General features: G+C 37.7%; 1 protein-coding gene across 2 annotated transcripts in view; it reads left to right on the plus strand.

Annotated features, from left to right (window-relative positions):
* LOC122813950 (zinc finger protein 883-like) overlaps positions 1-22,515 on the plus strand; it is an 846,666-nt gene that overhangs the window by 167,090 nt on the left and 657,061 nt on the right. The window lies entirely within an intron of this gene.

The following is a 22,515-nucleotide window of genomic DNA, read 5'->3' on the forward strand; positions in this document are numbered from 1 at the left end:
CAATGTATTCTTCTGTCCTGGCAGGAATTGAGCTTGTAACTGAACTTGGTAAGCCAGAGCTGTGTTCCATAAGGTCATTGCTTGCCTGCACAGAGGGTAGGAGTGACCCTTGTTGAGGTGACATGCCTGTGACCACCACAGTAACTCCTGTTGTAGGCAGGGAATGAGCGATATAATTGTGTCCGAGCTGTGGCTGTGTTGAGACCATACGCTTTTTAGGTACCACTGTAATTTCCTCATATGCAGATTTGCAAATGGTATTAGTAGTATGCAAGATGCCATGAAGCCCAAGGCCTGCAGAATTTTTCTTGCAGTTAATTGGGCCTTTGTTGCCATTGTTTTGAAATATTGAGTCAGTTGTAGTTGTTTGTCTGGCGTCAGATAAGCCTTCTGGGCCGTTGTATTCAAGCTGGCACCCAGGAATATCATATTTTGTGAGGGTACTAGTTTTGACTTCTTTTCATTTACTGTGTACCCCAGGCAATTTAGTAGATGTTTCACAAAAGCCAGATGATGTAATAGAATGTCCTTGCTTTCTGCTTGGATGAGGCAGTCATCCAGGTATGGGTATATTTGAATTCCTCTTTGTCTGCAGTATGCAATTACTGGTGCCAGGCATTTTGTGAAGACTCTGGGTGCAGTAGATAAGCCAAAGGGCAGTGCAGAGAATTGGTAATGGGTTGAACCTGCAATGAAATGGAGGTATCTTCTGCAACTTTGTCTGATAGGGACATGCAGGTATGCCTCCTTGAGGTCCAACGTTACTAGCCATGCTTCCTTGCCCAACATGGGAAGAAGCTGCTGTAGTGTTAGCATCTTGAATTTGGGTACTTGTAAGTAAGTGTTCAGAATTGAAAGGTCCAGAATTGGTCTCCAGGCATTGTCCTTTCTGGGCACTAGAAAAAGTTGACCTTGCTCTCAAGTAGGTACCAGCTGAATGGCTCTCATGTCCATGAGAGCTGTAATTTGTTTTTGTGCCTCTGCCCATTGATTTTGTGGCAGGTTTGGCATTTTTCTTTTCATTGGCAAGATGTGAAAATGGAATCTGTAGCCTCTTTAAATTATGTCTAGGACCCATTTGTCCTTTGTGACAATGTGCCAGTTGTCTGAAAAAAGTGCGAGTTTTCCTCCCAAGGGGGCTGCCAAGAGAGTGTTGCTTGGCCAGATGAGGTGCAAGTCATTGAGTTTGCCTTCTGGTAGACTGGGACCTGTCTTCTCCCCCCTTCTGTGTTGTAGTGCCCCATTGGCGAGGTTTGTACTGGGCTTGTGGTTGTCGTCTGTCTCTTGGACGTCTGTATTTACCCCTCTGTGGTCTGTCTGTAGCTGGAAAGGACCAATTTTTTGTTGGCCAGTTTCTGCTGAAGCGAGGGGGCTGTACCTGTAGGAAATCTTTGACTGTCTGCATAAATTTTGCCTTATCCTCCATTTTCTTTAAGACTTCTTCTGCTTTAACTCCAAAAAGAACATCCTGCTGTAAGGGAGCATCTAGAAGTTTTGCTTTAACATGATCAGGTAGAGTTTGTTCCTTTAACCAAGCATGCCTACGTATAACAGACCCAATGACAGCTGCTCTGCAGGACACCTCCAAAGAATCAAACCCACATTGTAAGGTATGTTTGCCCACCTGTTCAGTGGCATGCAACAGATCCTGCATTTCTTTCAATTCAGATTGTTGAGGGAGAGTGGTAATTTTTTGCTTTAACTGAGAGATTAGAAATTGCTGATACTTAAGCATGTGAAATTGGCAATTTAGTGCCCTCATAGCTAGAGTGGCTGAGGTGTAAACTGTTTTCCCCCACCTGTCTAGTGCTCTGGAATCCCCCTCAGAAGGTACAGGATTTTTAGCCATAGAAGCCTTAGCCTCCTTGAGACCCTGGGAGATTGTCTCTGGGTCAGCAACAGGGCTTTTGTAAAGAAATTTGTGGGAATCAGGCACTCTATAATATCTGTCAGGCGTAGCCGGAGCAGGAGGTAGAGAATCAGGGTTAAAGCTGGATTCTAAGTAAACATCATCCACAATGTCTAAAACTGGTGGGATGGCAAGTGGTCTGTGTTGGGGGAGTTAAAGAAACTCTCTGAGCCTTTTCTTCGAGTCAGAGTAGTCCTGACCTTCCCAGTGAAAATGTTCCCTCATAGTGTGTAAAGTTTCCCCAAAGGAGTAGTCTTCAGGAGGAGAAGCTGAGGGAATGGAATCCTCAGCATCAGAATCTTCATAAGGGGAGAAGGAGTAATCTTGGTCCTCAGAGGAGTCTGAAGAAATGGACACTTGTTCAGAGGATGCGTAATCTTCCTCTTGTCTAGGCCTTTTGTCAGGAGGGGGCTGGGAACCCCTGATTAAAGTGATCAAATCTTCAGCCATTTTGAGCATCTGTTTCTTAGGCATGGGGACTTGAACAGGGGACTGAAGTGCAGTCTTTTTAGATTTAATAGGAGTCTTTGTCTTAGAATACGATTTAATGGTGAGCGTCGTCGGTCTGAAAACGCCTTCAGAAACCGATGGCGTTTCTGCAGCACCGACATCTTTTTCAGCAATGTCGTCGGTAGGGCCTGAACTAAAAGGCTGCGTCGGCCTGGTACATTCCGTCAAAAAATCTGAAGCAGTCTCGGGTTCCAGATCTGCGGCAGTCAGGGGCTGTGTTGGAGCCTCACTGAGGACCAGAGAACCGGAGACTGGACCGGCCGAGGCCTAGGAATCTGGCTTAGGCCTGGGCTGTCTGCCCTTATCCTTGCGTTTTTTGTACACGCCGGTAGTCGGTTGCTCCGACAGCATGGTGTAGTTAAATTTCCTACCGAAGTAGTGACGTGCGAAATCAAAGCGTCTTTTAATAGTATGCTTATTAAACCTAGCACAAAAATGACAACTAGTGACGTCGTGGTCAAAAATGACAACCAGTGACGTCGTGGTCTGGGCCTAGGCAAGGTATGCAATAAGAATGAAAATCCTTATGAGGTATTTGCTTCCCATAAGAAATACAATTGTTAACTTTTTCTGACATCGGTCTGAGGCAAGAAAAGTTTCCCAATGGGGTACTTAGCTTTATAGAAGACTTCGGTCTGAAATTTGAATTCGAAAATCTCAGTAGTCGGCCGACCGGCACTTGCGAACTGCTTCTGCTTTGGGCACCGTGCGGCAAGAAACACTGAAGAAAATGGCGTTGGTTGCATTATATATACCCCTGGGGCACTGACGTCAGGGAAGAAGCGACAGCAACCGACATTGGACCAAGACTTTGGAATTCCAGCCGACTGCGGGACCGCCTGACGACAGGATAACCCAAGTGTGATGACTGCAGCAGGATAACACGATGAACATCGCATATTCTAAACATCTGGGGCACCATGGTTACCATGAAATTCAAGCCAATCAGTCTCAGCCTCTTGGGCAACAGGAAATGACATAATCAGAATCACGTAGGAATGACACCCCTCATTTAGAATCAGCAGACGTGAGGAGATCTGAATGCATTCATAACAGGAACCAGAGGTTACCATCATGGAGGCGATAAAATACCAGTGACCAGTATTTAATGGAAGGAGCTCGACCCAAAAAAGAAAAATGGACATTACATGTATTGAATGCTGACAACCTCCCTAATAACTAGGACATTACCAATGTGGTAAATGTTATTTATAATGATGCTTCTGATTTTAAAATTTACAATTTTTCTCAAAAGGTTATTAATGCTGAACATATAAACATTTTGACTAAAGGTCTAACATTTGTGCCTGCTCGGCGGGCTAACATTGTGGGCATTTTGTGTGACTTATAAATGTATACACATAAATTGAATTTAGGCTTGTGGTTTACTAATAATGGACAGTTTAGTCAGGTAAAACAATTAACAGAACAAACTGTTTTAACCCACCCTTAATTATAATAGTCTTTTGAAAGAGAGTGTGAGTTCAAGATCCGTAATATGTTGAGACAACCCAATGTGTATAAACATGATATCATGTCATAAAGTGAAGTTCGAGTACTCTGAGAGCTTAACATTGACTGAAAAATAAGAATAATGAAACCAGATGGGGTGGGCTTGTCATTTATGAATACTGTTGACTGCAATAACCATATGAATGCTCTATTAATTGATAAGACCTATGAAAAAGTTTTTCATAACAAAATTATTATTGCTTTTAGTAATATTGATTTTTTACTTGAAGACATGTTGCTGCAGGGTCAAATCAATAAGAATGATTATTATACAATTCCTTCCCTAAAACGTGTACGCTGATTGGCCAGCCCAACCAGCGTGCCCGTTGTAAATCCCTCAATATACTAACGGAAAAAGGTCCGGTCGCCCGGACTTTTTCCGTTAGTATAAAACACTGTCTCGTTATGTTAAGAGTTTAACATAGCGACACAGGTTTAAAAAAAGCAACGGAGATCTCCGTTGCTTTTTTTAAAGCTGTCTCGCTATGTTAAACTCCTTTAACATAGCGACACAGTGTGTAAAAAGCAACGGAGATCTTGCGATCTCCGTTGCTTTTTTTTTAAAGCTGTCTCACTATATTAAATGGGTTTAACATAGCGAGACAGCTTTAAAATAAGCAACAGAGATATCCGTTGCTTATTTTAAAGCTATCTCGCTATGTTAAACCCATTTAACATAGCGAGACAGTTTAAAAGCAACGGAGATCGCAAGATCTCCGTTGCTTTCACTGTTTCGCTATGTTAAATGGGTTTAACATGGTGAGACAGCTTACAATAAGCAACGGAGATCTCCGCTGCTTATTTTAAAGCTGTCTCGCTATGTTAAACCCATTTAACATAGCTTAAACAGTGCTTTGCACAGCTCTGATGTACTGCGTAGGCATCCAGTACATCAGAACTGCTGCAGAATACCAGACAGCTGCAGAAGGGCAGTAAAGAGGCATTATACAATGCCATTATTTAAGAAAAGTAATTATTTATTTTCTTAAATAATGTCATTGTATAATAGCAATAACCCACTTCTGGGTGTGGTTAATGCTGGATTTACCCACGGTTGGCTTTGTTTGGTCCCTCAGGCTTTGCCCTCGGGACCAAACCACGCCAACCGTGGGTAAATCCAGCATTACCCACACCCAGGCGTGGGTTATTGCTATATTATTTCATGTACAGCAACAAACCAGTTTTGGTCTGTTTTTTTGAATCCCAAAGATTCATAAAAGCTTTGTTAATCCATCATTTAGACCCATAGTTGATGGTTCAAGACATAAAACATATTTTATAGCTAAGTTGATTGACTATAACATGAAAAAAGGCTTGAAAGGTATTAAACATATTTGTAGGGATTCTTGACATTTCTTGAATATGCTAAATAACACCCCTTTCACTAGTGAGGTTATTTTCATCACCATTGATGGCCACAACCTATTTTCTGTTATCCCGCATGAGTTAGGCTTGCGCTGGTATGAACAGCAGTTGTTTGAACTGAGAGCCTTAAGTACTGTCAAGGTCAATGCCATCACCACATTGATGGAAGTGGTTTTGAGGAACAATTTTATTTATTTTGAGGGACAGTACTATAGGCAAAGTACTGCAGTGGCTATGGGGGCATCATGTGCCTCCAGTTCTGCAAATGATGTTATGGCTCAGTGGGAAGCTGAAGTAATTTTAATAGTGCATTTGTGGGCTGTTAGACACTCTATATGAAATATTTGGATGACGTATTCATCCTGTGGGTGGACACTCTGGCTAGAGCCGAAAATTCCTCAGTTACATTAACATCACTGTGAAATTCTTGAAATTCTCACATTAGTATGATGACTTGAGAATTTCACATTTGGCTGTTGAAATATGCAAAGATTTAAAGAGAAACTGTTTTTCTTCAAACATCTATAGAAAACCAACATTCTCAAATTCCTATTTACACTTCTCCAGCTGAACCCTAGACACCAGAAAAAAAGCTGTAGTCAAAGGGCAACTTGTTTGGCTAGACAGCATAGTATCCATGTTAGATACTTTTTATGCTGAGTGTGAAGTGGTTTTAGAGATGTTTCGTAAAAGGGGTTACCCTGAGAATTTTTTACAGCAGATCAAAGAGGAAGTAGTAAGCAAAAGGAATAATGGCTTCTACCAACCTATTTTAAATCAATTGAATTTTACATCTCCAGTTTGGGGTGAATGTGGGGAAAGGATGTTATCTTACAACTGTGACACTGATACTGAAAAAAATATTTTATAACCACCTATACATTGCATAGTAAAATTATAGGTGAGTGTATCAGCAAAACATGGGAACTGTTTTTGGCCGACAAGGAAATATTAAACAGATTAGTGGACTGACCTTATGTTACTTTTAGAAAGGACAAAGCCTTAAAAACATATTTAGAATGCAATGGAAATTCAACCGATGGGGTTAGAAATCAACCACAGGGTACTTTCACCTGTGGCTGTTGCTCACAATGTTCGATGATTAATTCATCTGACAGCATTACCATTAGAGAAAAGACATACAATGTGAATGGTCACTTTAAACGTTACACACAAAACGCTGTTTATTTAGCCCAGTATCACCTATGTCCTGCCTTTTATATAGCCAAGACTTTCTAAAACAGCATATTTATGAACATTTGTTGGACATTAAGAATGGTCCAATGGCAAATGCTTTATATAAACACATCAAAGAGTACAACACACACAGTTTTAATTTTTTGGTGGTAGAACAGGTTAAAAAGGATCTCCATGGTTGTATAATTAGTTAACATTTGGATACATGTGAACTTAAATGATAAATAAGACTTGATGCCACAAACAACCCTGGCCAGAATGAAATCTGTTCAACTGATTCTCTTTTAAGGCTAAAATGTTATGATGTCTTATAATTTCATGTGTTACAATGTCCGTGCCACACATGGCATTGTTCTAATATTGTTTTAATAGTGTTCTAACACTATTTTATTAATCTGTTGAAATGTCAGTTAGTTATTGTATGTTACTGGTTGACACCTGGTCATGTGATTTTATGGCAACATATTTAAACTTGTTTTTAATATTCATCATTGTTCTGATGAATTTCCTAGTTTAACGGAACAAAAGTGCTTAAATTAATAAACTTTAATGATATTTTGTATCGACTTGTAGACTATGGCAAGTTTAGATATTCTACAGTTGATAGAACACTGCTCACTAACTTGTGAATTTAAAAATTATCTGCAGCTGTGTCATCTGTTTCTTTTATTTATTTGACATTTGTTTACCAGGGTGGTCTGACTGGGTCTACAGACCCTGTTTTCAGCAGAGACCTGGGGAGAAAAGCTCCACACACAGTACAATACAAATACAGTATAATCCAATACAATAGAAATGACAGAAATACTATAGAAAAATAAGTTGAAAGAATATAAACTATGTTACAAGATGTTACAGTATATATCAGACATCTAGACAATAGTATCAAGTAAAAACATTATAGACAATAATAGTCACTCTCACCATATACACAGCCTATGAGTAGATAGTGCCCAAAAATAGTATGTAGGCAGTGCAATGCATGCCACTGACTGTTACAGTACATGACAAAATAAAATGTTGGTTTCAGTAAGGAAAACAATAGCTAGAAAGTTAGTGACGCAGAAAGATAGTGAGAGAGTTAAGAAGAATAGAGGCATTGTAGTCTAAGCAGTACCTTAAGGATACAGTATAGAAACAGAGAAGGAGTTAGGAGAGCCTTAGGATCCTGCAGACTGTGAGGGAGTAAAATGTGACAGAAGAGGAGGATGAGGCTAATGTAGAAGAAGAGGAAGAGCTGAGCATTAGGCAGGATTCATGCAGGAGCACAGCCATGTATTTTTGAGATGATTTTTTAAAGAGGTTTTGAAATGGGTTAGGCCAGGCATAGACCTGGAATCTAGAGGTAGGGAATTCCATAGTATGGAGACAGAGTAGGAATACAGAAAGTGACCTGGTTTTCTTGTGGGCTTTGAGATACCTAAGAGATTTTTGTCTTCTGATCGTAGGGATCAATTTTGTGTGTAAGGTGTGACTAGACTGGCTAGTGCTGGGTAGGCAGTAGGCTTGAAAATAAGGTTGCGCAAGTTGAATAGCTGAATAAAGGTAAGTTGGTTGGGGAGTTCCAGCCAGTTTAGTTCTAGTAGTGGTTTACAGTGGTATGTGTGATATTTCGAGTTTGTGGCAAACTGTGCAACTTTGTTGTAGCACTGTTCCATCTTGCTTAGGGTAGAGGTTTATGAAAATAGATGTTTATTTCAGCAAGATATTCATAAACATTTCCATCTGCCTTGCATCTATGCTCAATAAACTTTTTTCTATAAGCTTCAGGTGTTAAAACACTGCAATAAACAATTTTTAACATTGTTATAATTTTAACAGCATTATAATTTATGCAAATAAGAGCACTGGTGAAATCCTCCAAAGCAAACTGCGAGTCGAAATTGGCCACATCTACTAGAGACAATCATAAGGCCTTCTTCGCATACGTCTGTAATCTCAAAGGTAGCACCGAGATCTATTCAGAACTGGTGGTCAAGGATGCCACATATAGAAATGACATAGATATAGCAAACTTGCTGACTGACAGATTCAGCAAAAATTTCTCCTCTCTGTCCCATCAGTGAATCAGGACATTCCGAGTACCTGCCCCCTTCCCCTTATATCTAGGGATCAGGTCATCATCTCTCAAAGGCAAAAAAGGGTTAAACTTTTGGCTAGGCTTATAACAGCCTCAGTGCCAATAGCCTAGTAACGTCCTATGATCCTATAACTCTATGAAGCAATCAGCATCAGACCATTTAGAAATACCAGTTATAGCTTTAACATGGAGTAAGGTGGGCTTTACCATGGAGTAAGGTGGTCAGGAACTGTACCCAGAGCCCTTGATCAACATTATACTGCTTACAAACCTTTTCAGACATATTAATAAAACTATCACCCTCTGTAAATTGTGGAAGAAATTTACTGACCTTTATTGCTTCTGGGGTTTGGTTACTCCTTTACCCATTACCTCCATGACCCTGGCAAAGAGTCAGCATTTCCTTTTCATGTTGCCTCTACCTCTCATTTTCTTCAGCCTCCAAACATCTCAGTCTCTCATTTTCTTCTGCCTCCAGACATCTCAGTCTCTCTGCTGATTCTACTGCCATCTGTTTCTTCTGCCTCCAAACACCATGGTCTCTCTGCTGATACTAGTTTCAACCATTTGGCCTCCAGTTGAAGTCTCTTTAACTCTAGACAGATTTTAAGTCCTCTGAGGCAAAGTTGAACTGAGAGTTGTATATGGCCAAGGCCAGTCTGGTTGTCTCCCTGGTTGCTAGTCTGTGAGGCAGCTGTGACTAAGGCTAAAACCATTTCCACTTTAGTCAGCTTGGCATGCACCAGTCCTATGGCTTGCCACATTTCAGCCAACTGGTTCATTTCAGCTTCCATACTCCTCTGCTGACATCCTTGCCTACTTTCCCTGACTAAGCTAGCAAAAAATGAATAAAAATATTGTGATATGAAACTCTGAATGTTCACTGTGTGGCTGCTTGAGAGTACAAACATCTTCTTTAGGGACCACTGTTTACGGGCTACAGGAGTTCAATATCCACAATATGTGGATACCCCATCACTGCCAACCAATAAATGTGACACCCCACCACTGGACCGGTAATTAAGGAGCATCAATCCTCAACACTAGCACCAGTGGGGGAACATACATTGGGAGGATGACAGGTACACACACAGTATTTCTAGATGCAGCTCTATGCATGAAGTGAATTTCCCTTAAGAGCACACAGAGACCACAGTCAGTCCGGGGCTGGTTTCTCCCTCTTTCTCCAGATCTCCAATAAGACTCCCCACTGGCACAGCTATAGAGATGAGCTCTCAGCTGAGTGGTCAAGCCAAGACATCCAGCACCCTCTCTGTCCAACCAGTGCTTTGTGTCCCTGTCCAATTAGCTGACACACACATTCTTTGAGGTCTGATTTCTACACACACACACACACACACACACACACACACACACACACACACACACACACACACACACACACACACACACACACACACCTGGAAAAGGCTGGCACAGGTTTATTAGATATGCCCCCTTTTGCCCAGACTATAATGCAATTATCACTGCACCAGCCAGCTCCTTATCAGCTACTTTAAGACCATTAACAAAAGGTGTCCAATCTCACTGTGTAATGTTAATATTAGTGCAACTGGTAGTTTGACCAAGAGAAAGGCTATTAGGAGTGGCCTACAGTGTCACAAAATAAATATGCAAGTATTTCAGAACTTAAATATATCTACACAGATCAGCCACAATGAAAGGTTTAATATTTTTAATAATAAATAATAAAAGAACAAGAAAATACTAACTATATTACAGTGACATCAGAGTTCAAAATCACAGGAAATATTTAAAACAACATTGCAGGACAGTCTCAAAGAAAAAATCAAAACTATGCTTCACTATATTCCTGACTGAACCTATGAGAATTACTATACTCTAGTTAACTTATTTACAGAGCAAGGCAGATGTAGTGAATGGATCTTCTTTAGTTGTTTTCAGGTTAAATACAGAATATAGAATGCTGCTGTCTCTCTCAGAGACCTCTCAAATTAAAATCTCAAATATTACTGCTGGGATAGCTTGCAGAATGACATCATTTCTTGTCATTTGACTCTATCCCAGATAACCCCCCACTGCTGGAATCTGGCAGTATTTAGCAACTACCTATGAAAATATATAGATTGCAGATCTTTGGCAGATGCTAGAAGTCATAAAACAATGAACCTAGTTACTCAGGGCTAAATCCTTGTGTAAAAATGTTAATACTTTTAGCCAGACGTTATGTACTACATCTGGGCCTGGGGTTTTCTATTTAGGAGCTTTTCTTAATTTTGTTTCAGTTTCTCTGGCCATTACACCATCTCATTTCATATCTTGCATACTTTTAACTCCTTACAGCTTCTTTTAATTTTTCAGTCCATTCAGCTTCTTTGTTTATTCCCCAGGATCATCATAAAATATTTATTTAAATATGTCTATTTTCTTCTATTTTGATTCTATTCCTTTTGCTTTGTTTCCCAGTTCTCTATAAAACCTTCTAGGTCATCAATGAGTTGCTTATTTTGTACTTTTCCTTTATATTTACCTGCATATCTTCTAAGTTTTTCTGCCTGTGCTGATATCTTTAATTTATTATTTGCTATAGTGTATGATATATGTTGCTTTTACTACACACATATTTCTACGTATTTTTGTTGATCTTTTCCCTCTTCTATATTCTTCTAACAGTGACAATTCTTATCTTAACTGCTTAATGTTTTCCCTATTTGATGCTTACATAATGGCATTTAATTTCTTCCCTTATTACTTTGTATTGTGGTAAGACTTTATATATTATTAGTTTAGCTGGACAGTAATATATACTATTTACTTCTGTTATATCACAAGAATTTCTGTTATTACTGTGTTCACCTGTTTCATCAGACCGCTAACATTTTTGGGTTTTATTTATTTTCTTTAATCCATTTATTTCATTGATCTTAAAATGTCTATCCATCTCTATTAAATCAAGCAACTGTTCCCTTAGATCATTTGCTTCTAAACTGAAGGTGCATTATTTTCTGTTTCCTGCAGGCATTTTACAGAAAGTTTCAAAATGTCTTCCTGTGGCATACCCACTTCAGCTGTATCCTGTGTCATCTGAGCTCCTTCAAACTCATTTGCCCATCAATCCACAATTACTGGCTGTGTCAGAGTTACCACTGTTTCTTGCTCCTTCCCTTGCTGTGCAACTCCAACTAACTTTTGCACTCAATTTGTACTGAAGGCTCCACAGCATCATCATGTGACAAAAGATCAGTTACTTCTTGTTCCACCTGTTTCTCCTTAATTTGGGAACTCATTATTCCATCATACTGTGGCATAGCCTGTGTTGGACTTTCTACACTAAGTCCTTCTCTTTGAAGGTATTCTTACCTCTCAACCTGGAAACATCAAACATCTGGACAAAGCCCATGAAAAATAGGTACAAATCTGTACACTGATTAACAAAACATTTGCATACATAATTATGTAACCCCCACCCACTTCAATGGGATCGTGGGATACCAACTTTTAAAAGCAAACTGAAGAACAGACAAAATATTAAACACTAAATAAACAGAATGACAGTTTTTAATTTATATTAATATTTGAAGCTGAAAAGCTTATTTCTGCAAATTCCAGTATATACTTGCACATAAAAATGCATTGTGTCTCGTCTCTTACTTTGACATGTACTTCAGAAAAAAATGTCAAAAATACAACGTACTAACATTGCATTTGCATACCATATACTTACCTCAAATGTATACCTTCTGTTGTTCTGCAGGTATGAGGATTCACTATCTGCCCAATGTGTGCCTTAAAGAAGTTTTATAACCACAAAGTTTTGAGGGCTACACACAAAATGGACTATACAACTACTATGATTTCTTAGTTACTTATACTACATTTAAATTTTAATTATTTTTTAACATCGTGTATTTTGCTTTTCTCATCACATATAAATGTAATCCAGCTACTACAACTACAAATGTTAGGTATTTTACAAAGCTATTTTGATTTCCAATTAATAATAGACTATCTTGCAAGTATTCAAGTGCAAGTAATGTAACTGGATGCCAATCTCCCATGCCATGCTATATCCCAATAACATTAACTCATCAGTGTTACACCCATACCTGCAGAAGTATGGCAGGAGGGTATTACATTCACATGTAATCACATTTTCAACACTTATACTACTGATGTGTTACAGAGGAATGGCTGACTAATGTCTGGGGCAAAATTATTGCAGACCACCAGTTACAAATCAATATTTATTTACTAAACTCAGACTAATAATTATTTTCATAAAAAAAAAATCAATACATCTCTTTACTCACAGTGCACTAAGAATGTCACAAAAATACATTTTCAGAACTAGAACACACTATTGTTAAACACTGTACAAAAAACTCACACAAATTCACCTTCTACCCCACAAAGCATCTCTCACTGTACTTCAAGGGAATAGTTTAACAAAACATTGAAGAACCTGCGACTTCTGAAAATAACTTGTATGCACCAAGTAAACATTTAAAAAGTGATCAAATAAACCTTTAAAAATGTAAGTGACATTGTGCATTTCTGTTAATTAACATAACCCCTGCCAAGGCAGAACCTAAATACCAGTTCTATCGAGTAATAATGCCTGTTAGGTTCAAATTTAGCTGCCGTATTTCATTATGGGAAAAAGTCATTTGCAAATATATTTTGTGAGCCTGGTATAAATAACAACTGCAGTGCAATAATGCATACACTCCCAGCTGCCATTCAACATAACAGCAGCACAAAAAAGCTTTACAAATATACATTAACTCATTAGGGAAAAAAAACTGACTACCTGATGCCAAGCCAACATCAATTAAATATTACATAAAAATTACACAAAGCAAAGTCTTGTTCTCAGAAAGAAGTAAGCTAATTATTATCACATCCCCACTACAGCAATGTTCCCAAAGTATGCTTTTCTCAACACTTGTCTGAGTTATTAATTACTAAATCAAAAAAGGTATGCATTCCTGCCTAGGCAAAGAGAGATCAGATACCTTGCAATATATGTAGCGATTCACAGATCCTTTTGCCCTTCCAAATATGGCATCAAGCAACTAAGATCTACAATTTCTGCTCCAGAAATAAAATAATGTAGTGAGAAACAAGATGAGTAAAGGAATAAATTTGTGCTCTGAAGTTCTGAACGGTTTGATGCCACCACAACCAGCTTTCCCATTCAAAAACATGAGGCACTTCAGAAAACCTGGCTCAAGGATGTCAGAAATTCATAACAGAAGTCTCAAAACTCTCTGTGCAGTTTTGTCTGGGGCTTAAATAACAATGTCAAGAGATTTTAATAGTGAAGTTTTCTTTAATGGTTGCATAAATAGTCACTTTGTATCTGAAACAAGTGTAAGCAACATATCGTCCTTTGCACTGGCTGTATGTATGTTTCATCATTCAAAATCTAATGCTTCTACACAAAATGTCCAGCTGTGGACATTTGAAAATGTGGCAATCCCTAGTTTCTTTTTCTATAGTTTGACACACACGTGCTGAGGAGTTTGCCCCTTCTTTACAGGCTTACAGCACACTTTTGGGATATAAAATGGAATTGTACAGAAAAAAAAAGACAAGAGAATAAAAAGTGCATAACCATAGTCTGATCAACTGAAGTATCTGTAAGGGAGGATATGTAGATGAAGTACGAGTCAGCAGGAAGGAAAACTCACAACCCGAGTAATAAAACACTGAGGCATAGTTTTGGGTTGTCTTGAGAAGTCAATTGTTTAAAGAAAAGATTTCATTTGTGTGTGGCTGTTTGAAACTACCAATGTTATCTTAGCTATTTTCAGGAACACGCAATGGCAAAGACTGACATGCATGGTCATTTCAGAAGATTTATGTGTTTTTTTTACATGCTCTTTTACTTGCATAAAGATAATCAAGTGGAAAACTCATATGCTTGAGCTTGTTGTGATAAAATGTACAACAGACAGAGATGTACTTACTACTTCTCAACCTCTGTATTAAAATGAAGTTACTAGAGTCTTGCACCACCTTATAGACTATCCCATTTAATAGAGTTTTTGTAAGTTGCTGAGCATTTCAAGTATTACCAACAGGAAAGAAATGGCTCTGCCTATGCTTACTATTTATAATTAACGCAGAGACATTTGTGTATAACAGCAGGCACACACCAATCTGCTTATTGTGACACTGAGAAGCAGATGAATCTGCATTCTGCACGTAGAAACCTACATATTTGATAAAGCAAAGCAGAAGTAACTAAAGATGTCTCTGTGTTAATTACAAATAGTAACATGGGCAGACTAAAGGTTAGTGCAAGACACTGGCAACTTTTGAGACTACCATTTTGACATCCTTGAGACAGGTTTTCTAATGTGCAGTCACCATTTATTGTTAATCTTTGGTTTGAACGATGCTGCAGGATACCCTGGCGATCGTCAGTGACAATGAAAAATTATAAATAAAAGCAAAAGACAGGATCTGAAGGGGCCCATCGGAAATTTGTGGCACCCTATTATTTTGCCCCCAAAACAGGGAAATACTGAGAAATTCGGTATGCTTGAGAGGTATGCAGGTATTCCATAATTTCGGTTACTATTTGTTTAACTTCTGCCTTACTAATATTGTTTTCTACATTCCCCCTTTGTGATCGTATTTTTGTATTATGAGATTTTACACATCTGGGTGCCTCTGCCTTTATTTCTATTCAAATATGTTTGGAGTAGCTGTTTTTTGTATTGATCATTTTGTCTTTCTCCTTTGCATAAATATTGCTGCATTTCAGATCTCTTTTTCTGTTCCATGCCCATATTTCTTTTTATACCTTTCAAAAATTTCTGGATTTTATACTTTATATTTTCACGCTTCCCTCTGTTGGTTCTTTTTTCTGGTGGCCCAAAATTTCTTTGCCATATAATGCTTTTCATGGATCTATTCTACTAATGAACATATTTTTTTATTTGAAGCTTTTGATATTTTTTTGTGCAAGTATTTATTTTTCCTGTAATGTCTTTCTTATCCTCAATAGTCCCATCTATCATCTTTATGGTGCTTTTTTGCCTGCCAGGTTTTTGTGCTTTTTGTGGACTACTACCTCTTCTACAACAGAGGGCCCATCCTCCCCCTAAGTCACCTAGCTCCATTGTAGGAATGTTTCTGTGTTATAAGGATTCTACACTGACATTTTTTCCAGTCCTGGCACCAGTACACACACCAGGATTGGGCACTTTTTCTCCTACAGTTTGTGCTCCCAGCTGTCTTTTTTATTTTTTAACCTACCTCCCTTCACGATATATGCTATATAAAATAATCTGTATCACCTTTGTCGTGGTTAGATTTTGTGAAAACAGGGACCACCAAGTGAAAATACACACCAAGATGCAAGGATCACTTCAGTTTCAGCAATACTACTTCCTTGTTCTTGCTGATATCATCAACTCTTGATTCGGACCCATGTATAAGTAGAAAAATGGCATCAAAGATTTTTAAGATGTAGTAAGCTTTTAACACACTCAGCACATTTATATGTTTTCAATCAGTTTAATTTCCCCAAGTATTTGGGGTTTCTAATACTATGATGGGAAGGAATGGAACCCACTCCTAAGTTAGGGTATGAGTGGTGTTCTTGAAATAAGCCCAGTCTCCGTCTTTGATGACAGGCAAGAGCACTGTTATTAGCAGCCACCATTTCTCTTTTTTTAATTTCTCCAAGTTTCTAATACCATGATGAGAATGAACTCCTTCCTAAGTCAAAGTATGATTAAAGTTAATGAAATTAGTATTGTTTCAATCTTTGATGTTAGCCTGAAGTGCTCTTCAAAGCACCCACAATGTCCACAGTATTGACTCATTCTGCAATTCATACAGAGATACATGTATCAATAATGTATCTAACTATGATTGTAAATTCTTTTTCATAAGACCCGCTGCCCCTACTACTATTGGAATTGTCTGGGTATCCTTCTTCCACACCACCCTCATTCCTGATTGCAAATCCTGGTATTTTATGACTTTGTGTCTCTCTCTGTAAGTAAGTACAGTCACTGGGTGTAGCAATTTCAATGATCGATGCTACTTTTGCCTTCTTTTTATGGACTACTACAAATGCTTTTCTCGCATCTATTTTTTGCACTGTCAGTACTGGGTGATCCTGCTTGATATAAAAGTCATCATTTTCTATGACGGTTTGTGGCTCATGGTTTCAGTGTTTTTCAGCTACTTCAACATTACATTGCTTGCACAATCACCAATGCAACACTCTTTGACACATTACTATGCCTTTTAGTATACAGTCTTTCTGCCATTAATATATCGCAACCAGCAACAAGATGTGTGACTGTTTGCAATTCTGTTTTACAAAACACATATTTGTCTGTTTCACCCACATGTTCAATGGACTTTGTAAACCATGCATTCAGTGTACTATCTTGATGGGCCAATATTAACCTTTCATCTTTTGGTTTAAATTCACCTCTCCTTAACCATTCCTGCATTTGATCCTGATCTACAAGAGATTTCTCAAAACGTTTTCTATATTTGTAACTACATTTATGCACTGTCCACATTTCTTGCCTTCTTAACTGATCCTTCACCATATATTCTTTCTTTTGTTTTTTTTTTGGCACATTCAGTTGCTACCTGATTTTTATCTACTTCTGGTTTGATTTAAATTCCCACTTGGCACTGATATGCTTCTGCTAAACTAAGCAGTGAAGTCATCTTAGACTTTTTCTCCTCATGTTTTAAAACTTTCACTATATATGGGTCTTTGGAGGTCAGCGGATATGCATGCAGTCCTATGATTGCAGATCTATACTTGTAATCAACTTTGAGGAGGCCCATACCTCCTCCAGAATGTGGAATATATAGTCTTGGCATACACTGAATTTTATAAATCATTTCATAAACATGAAGCATCCTTCTTGATTTCCTATCCAACCGATCCAACACCTGTTGGGGCCAGTCATTCATACCAAAACTCTAAGTTAGGACAGGAAGAGCAAGTTCATTTGTACCATGGACTCTATATTCCTAAGTTTTATTTGTGTATGTTTATGTTTCATTGTTGATCCATCATCAGTTCACAAATATTTATACACTCCCTCTTCCTCAAGTGCTTTTATATCACATTCCTGTCCCAGACTGATGTTTTCTTGGTGTTGCAGCTTTCCTGCTTTAAAGATTGTTTTTGCACATTTATCAAGACAAAATGACATTCTTATATCATCTGAGAATGTTTTGACCACTTGTAGTTGCGCTATCAGCTCCTCATCTGACAAACTATATAGTTTTAAATCATCCATAAAAAGATGAAAAGTCTTTACACTCTGTTCTTTTCTGGGAGCCAGATTGTAGCCATGACCGAATATGTTAAGTAGACAGCTTAAGGGTAAGACAAAAGAGTAGTGGTGGCAAAGAGTCACCATGAAATATTCCCCTTTGAGTGTTAACACTGGAATTAAAATTTGTCTTTTATCTTAACTGCAGAGTGGTTTGCCACTGTTTCATGGTCACTGTAATGTAGTTGATCAGTGTACAGTGTATCTTATACATTTGTAAACAGCAGAACAAACAACCACTGGAACACATGAACTGCTAGTCTATACCAAGTGCACTTTAATGAAATGCAAGTAAAAACACTTAGTACAGCCTGAGGGTGAAAGTATTTTTACTTGCATTTCATTAAAGTGTTCTTGGTACAGATTAGCCATTTGTGTGTTCCAGTGGTTCTTCGTTCTATTTGCTGTCTGGATTTCTAGTGGATTAACTTTTGTACTGGTGGTTTGTTTTTGTTAGTATACATTTGTAAATACTCTTTTATCCATGAATGTCAAATGATTTTTTTTGTAGTCTATCCATACCTACCTTAGATACTTCCGCTTTTTACAGTTCTCCATTATGACTTAATTTAACAACAAATGATCCTTTGTTCCATATGACTTTCTCCATTATGACTTAATTTAACAACAAATGATCCTTTGTTCCATATGACTTCCTTTTGTTATATTGCCATGATTGAGTTATCTTCTAAAGTGACTATAAACTCTGTCGGCATCTATTCAAATGTATAGTTTATATGTTATTGGAGAGCAGGTTTTTGGTCTATAGTTTTTAGGATAGCTTACAGGTTTGCTCTTAAGCAGCAGTACTGTTTTGCCTTATGTTAAGCAGGTTGGTGTCTATTTGGGGTGTGCATATAAACAGTTCTTACTCATGGCTAAATCTTTATGTAAAGATGTTAATACTGTTAGCCAAAAGTTAGGTACTAAATCCAAGCATGTGGTTTCCAATTAGGAGCTTTTCTTTACTTTGTTTCAATCTCTCTGGGCATTACTTCAGCCTATTTCTTACCCTGTACTTTTGAACTTCTTACTCCTTCTTTTACTTCTTCTATTGATTCAACATCTTTGTTATGTTCCACAGGGTCTTCATATATATTTCTCCAACATGTATCTATTTCTTCCTTTTGGTGGTGTTTCAATTCTTTTTGTCTTGTTTCACAATTAGTTACAAAATTTTTTGTGTCATCAACAAATTGCTTAGTTTGTAGTTTTTCCTTTATATTTATCTGCATGTCTTCTAAGTTTTTCTACCTATGCTGATATTTTGTTTATTATTTGCAATAGTGCACAATAGATCCTCATATGTTCTGATACTGCACATTGCTTTTATCATGTCTATCTTTCTAAGTATTTTTGTTGACCTGTTCCATCTTCAATGATCTTCTAACGGTGACACTTCTTGTCTTACTTACTTTATAGTTTTCTCTGTGCGATACTTCCATGTTTGATTTCTCTCCTTCCTTTATCTTACTGCTCCATGTTTTTGTGGTAAGACTTTATCTGTTATTAATTTAGCCACACAGTAATATATCCTATTTACTTCTGTTGCATTGCATGAATCTATGTACAGTCCTAATTACTGTGTTCATGTGTTTTATCAAACTTTTAACTTTTTGAGTTTTATTGACTTTCTGTAGACTATTTCTTTCATTAATCTTAAAATGTCAGCCCATCTCTATTAAACTAAACAACTATTCTCTTAAACCTTTTTCTTCTAAACTGAGGGCACATTCTTAGTTCTCCATGTCCTGCAGACATTCTAGTTCCACAGCATCTTCCTGTACCACATTCACTTCAGTTTCATGCTGTATCATCCATTCCTCTTTCATATGGGAACTCACTACCCTATCACTCCACATTGACATTGTCAGGATTCCCACAGTTTCCTGTTCTTTCCCTTCCTGTGCAACTCCAACTGAACATCTGTGCTGGTTTCCTGTGAAAGGCTCCAAAGTATCTTCATATGGCAACTGATCAGATGCTTCCTGCTCCACTGGTTTCTCCTTAATTTGGGGATCCACTGCTCTCTCCACCTGTCATGTTATCAGAGTTAGATTTTCTAAATCCTTCAGTTTTCAGGTTATCCAAAACCTCAGTTTCTATTTCTTTAACTTTTCCATTACTGATCTCCTTTTCCTTAGTTTTCTTATTTTTTGTATTATAAAATATTCATATCCGAAGGCCTTTGACTAAGTTTCTCTTCATATCTTTGGTGCTGCTCTTTTTGTATTGATTAATTTTGCTTTCTCTTTTGTATAAATATTGCACTGTATTAAATCTACTTGTCTTTCCCATGTCCATATTTCTTCTTCAAATGTCTCCTGCTCCTTCTGTTTCTCCTTACTTGGGGGAATTGTTCCATCATACTGTGATATGACCTGTGTTAGACTTTCTACACTAAATCCTTCGCTTCACAGGTATTTCATAACTTCAGCTTCTATTTTTTAACTTCTACTTTATTAATTTTCTGTTTTATGTTCCCTCTTTGTGATCATATTTTTGTATTGTGAAATGTTTCATATCTGTATGCCTTTGTATCTGTCTTTAAATATCCTTGTAGCTGCTTTGTTGTATTGATTAATTTGGCTTTCTCCTTTGCATAAATATCACACAATATCAGATTTCTCTTTCTTTCATATGTCCATATTTCTTTTTTATATTTTTCAAAAATCTCTAGACTTTATTCTTTACATTCTCACACTTCCTCAGTCACTTTTTCCCCAAATGGCCCTATGTTTGTTGGTCTATACAATGTTTTTCATAAATCTGTTGCATTAATGAACACAAATTTGTATTTGAAGGTTCTGACAGTTTTTCTTTTGCAAGTATTTTTCTTTCCTCTAATTTCTCTCAATCATTTTGTATATAATCTGTCTGGAAACTCTGGATTTCTTGCATAATAGTAACAATACATCATTTCTTTCTTATTCGCAATAGTCCACTCTGTCATCTTCATGCCTCTTTTTTGGCCTATCAGTTTTTGCAATTTTTGTGGACTACTATTTCTTTCTGCAACAGAGTGGCCATCATCTCATGAGCCTGACCCATTGTGGGAATATTTTTGTGTCTTGAAGATTCTATACTGCAATCTTTTCCAGTCCTGGCGTTAGTGTGCCTACCAGGATTCAGCAATTTTTTTATCCTGGGTCTTGTGCACCCAGCTATCTTTTATATTTTTTAACCTACTTCTGTCCATATTTGCTATATAAAACAAATTCTATATATCAGTGTAGTCTTGGTGAGATGTTATGAAAAAACATGGTTCACCTCATGAAAGTACTCACCAAGACTTAGAATACATTTAATTCCAGCAATACTGTTCTTATTTGCTTATTGCTTTATTATTTCTCCATTTGGACACCTGTATGAGTTCTTTGGTGACAGTGGAGAGAAATTTTGTGTTTGTAAACCATATCACATTCATCACACTTGCATAATTTCTCCTGGTTTAATTTCTGCAAGTTTTTTTGAGATTCTAATACCGGGATGGAAATGGTCCCTTTTTTGAATTTCTCCAAATCCTTTGGGTTTATAATACTGTGACATGAAAGGACCCCCATAAGTAAGTCAAAGTATGCTTAAAGTTCATGAAATTAGTATTGTTTCACTCTTTGATATCAGCCAGTAGGGCTCTTCGCAGGACCTGCAATATGCCCAGTAATAACTCCTTCTGCAATTTGTATGGAGTTACATGTATTGGTAACATATCTAAATACAATTGTAGACACTTGTTTATAAGACCCATTGCTCCTACTACTATTGGACCTATCTGGGATCTTTCTTCCACATTGCTCTTGTTTCTGTCTGCAAATCCTGACATTTTATGACTGTCTCTCTCTGTATGTAGGACACCATAATCACTGGGTGGGGTGATTTCAATGATCAATGTTACTTTTGTCTTCTTTTTCTGGACTACTACATCTGGTTTTCTAGCATCAATCTTTTGAACTGTTGGTACTGGATGATCCTATGTGATGTAGACCATCTTTACTATGATGCTTTGTGGCTCATATTTCCAGTGTTTTTCAGCCACTTCAGTACCATAATGACTGCACAATCCCCAGTGCAACAGTCTTACCACATTATTATGCCTTTCAGTATACAGTCCTTCCACCATTAGTATGTTGTAACCAGCAATGAGGTATGCAACTGTTTTCAATTCTGTTTTACAAAACCTACATTTATCTGTTTCTCCCACATGTTCAATGGACTTTGTAACCCAACATACATTTAACCCACTATCTTGGACCGCCAGTATTAACCTGTCACCTCTTGGTTTAAATTTGCCTCTCCTTAACCATTCCTGTGTTCAGTCCTGATCAACATGAGGCTCTTCCAGAAGTTTTCTATACTTGCATCTATAGTTATGCTTTTTCCACATTTCTTGACTTCTCATTTGGTCCTTCACCTTATAGTCTTTCTTTTGTTTTTTGGCACATTCAGCTGCTGCCTGATTTTAATCTACTTGTGATTGGATTTCTAACCTGCTTGATGGCGATATGCTTCTGATAGCCTAAACAGGGAAGTCATCTTAGATTTATTCTCATGTTCCAAAACTTTCACTATGTTTGGATCTTGTGAGGTTAGCAGATATGTGTGGAGTCCTACGATTGTAGATCTACACATGT

The sequence above is a fragment of the Protopterus annectens genome, chromosome 10.part0 (genome assembly GCF_019279795.1).
Source record: "Protopterus annectens isolate FY-2018-M chromosome 10.part0, PAN1.0, whole genome shotgun sequence".
In the NCBI taxonomy this organism is placed as follows: Eukaryota; Metazoa; Chordata; order Ceratodontiformes; family Protopteridae; genus Protopterus; species Protopterus annectens.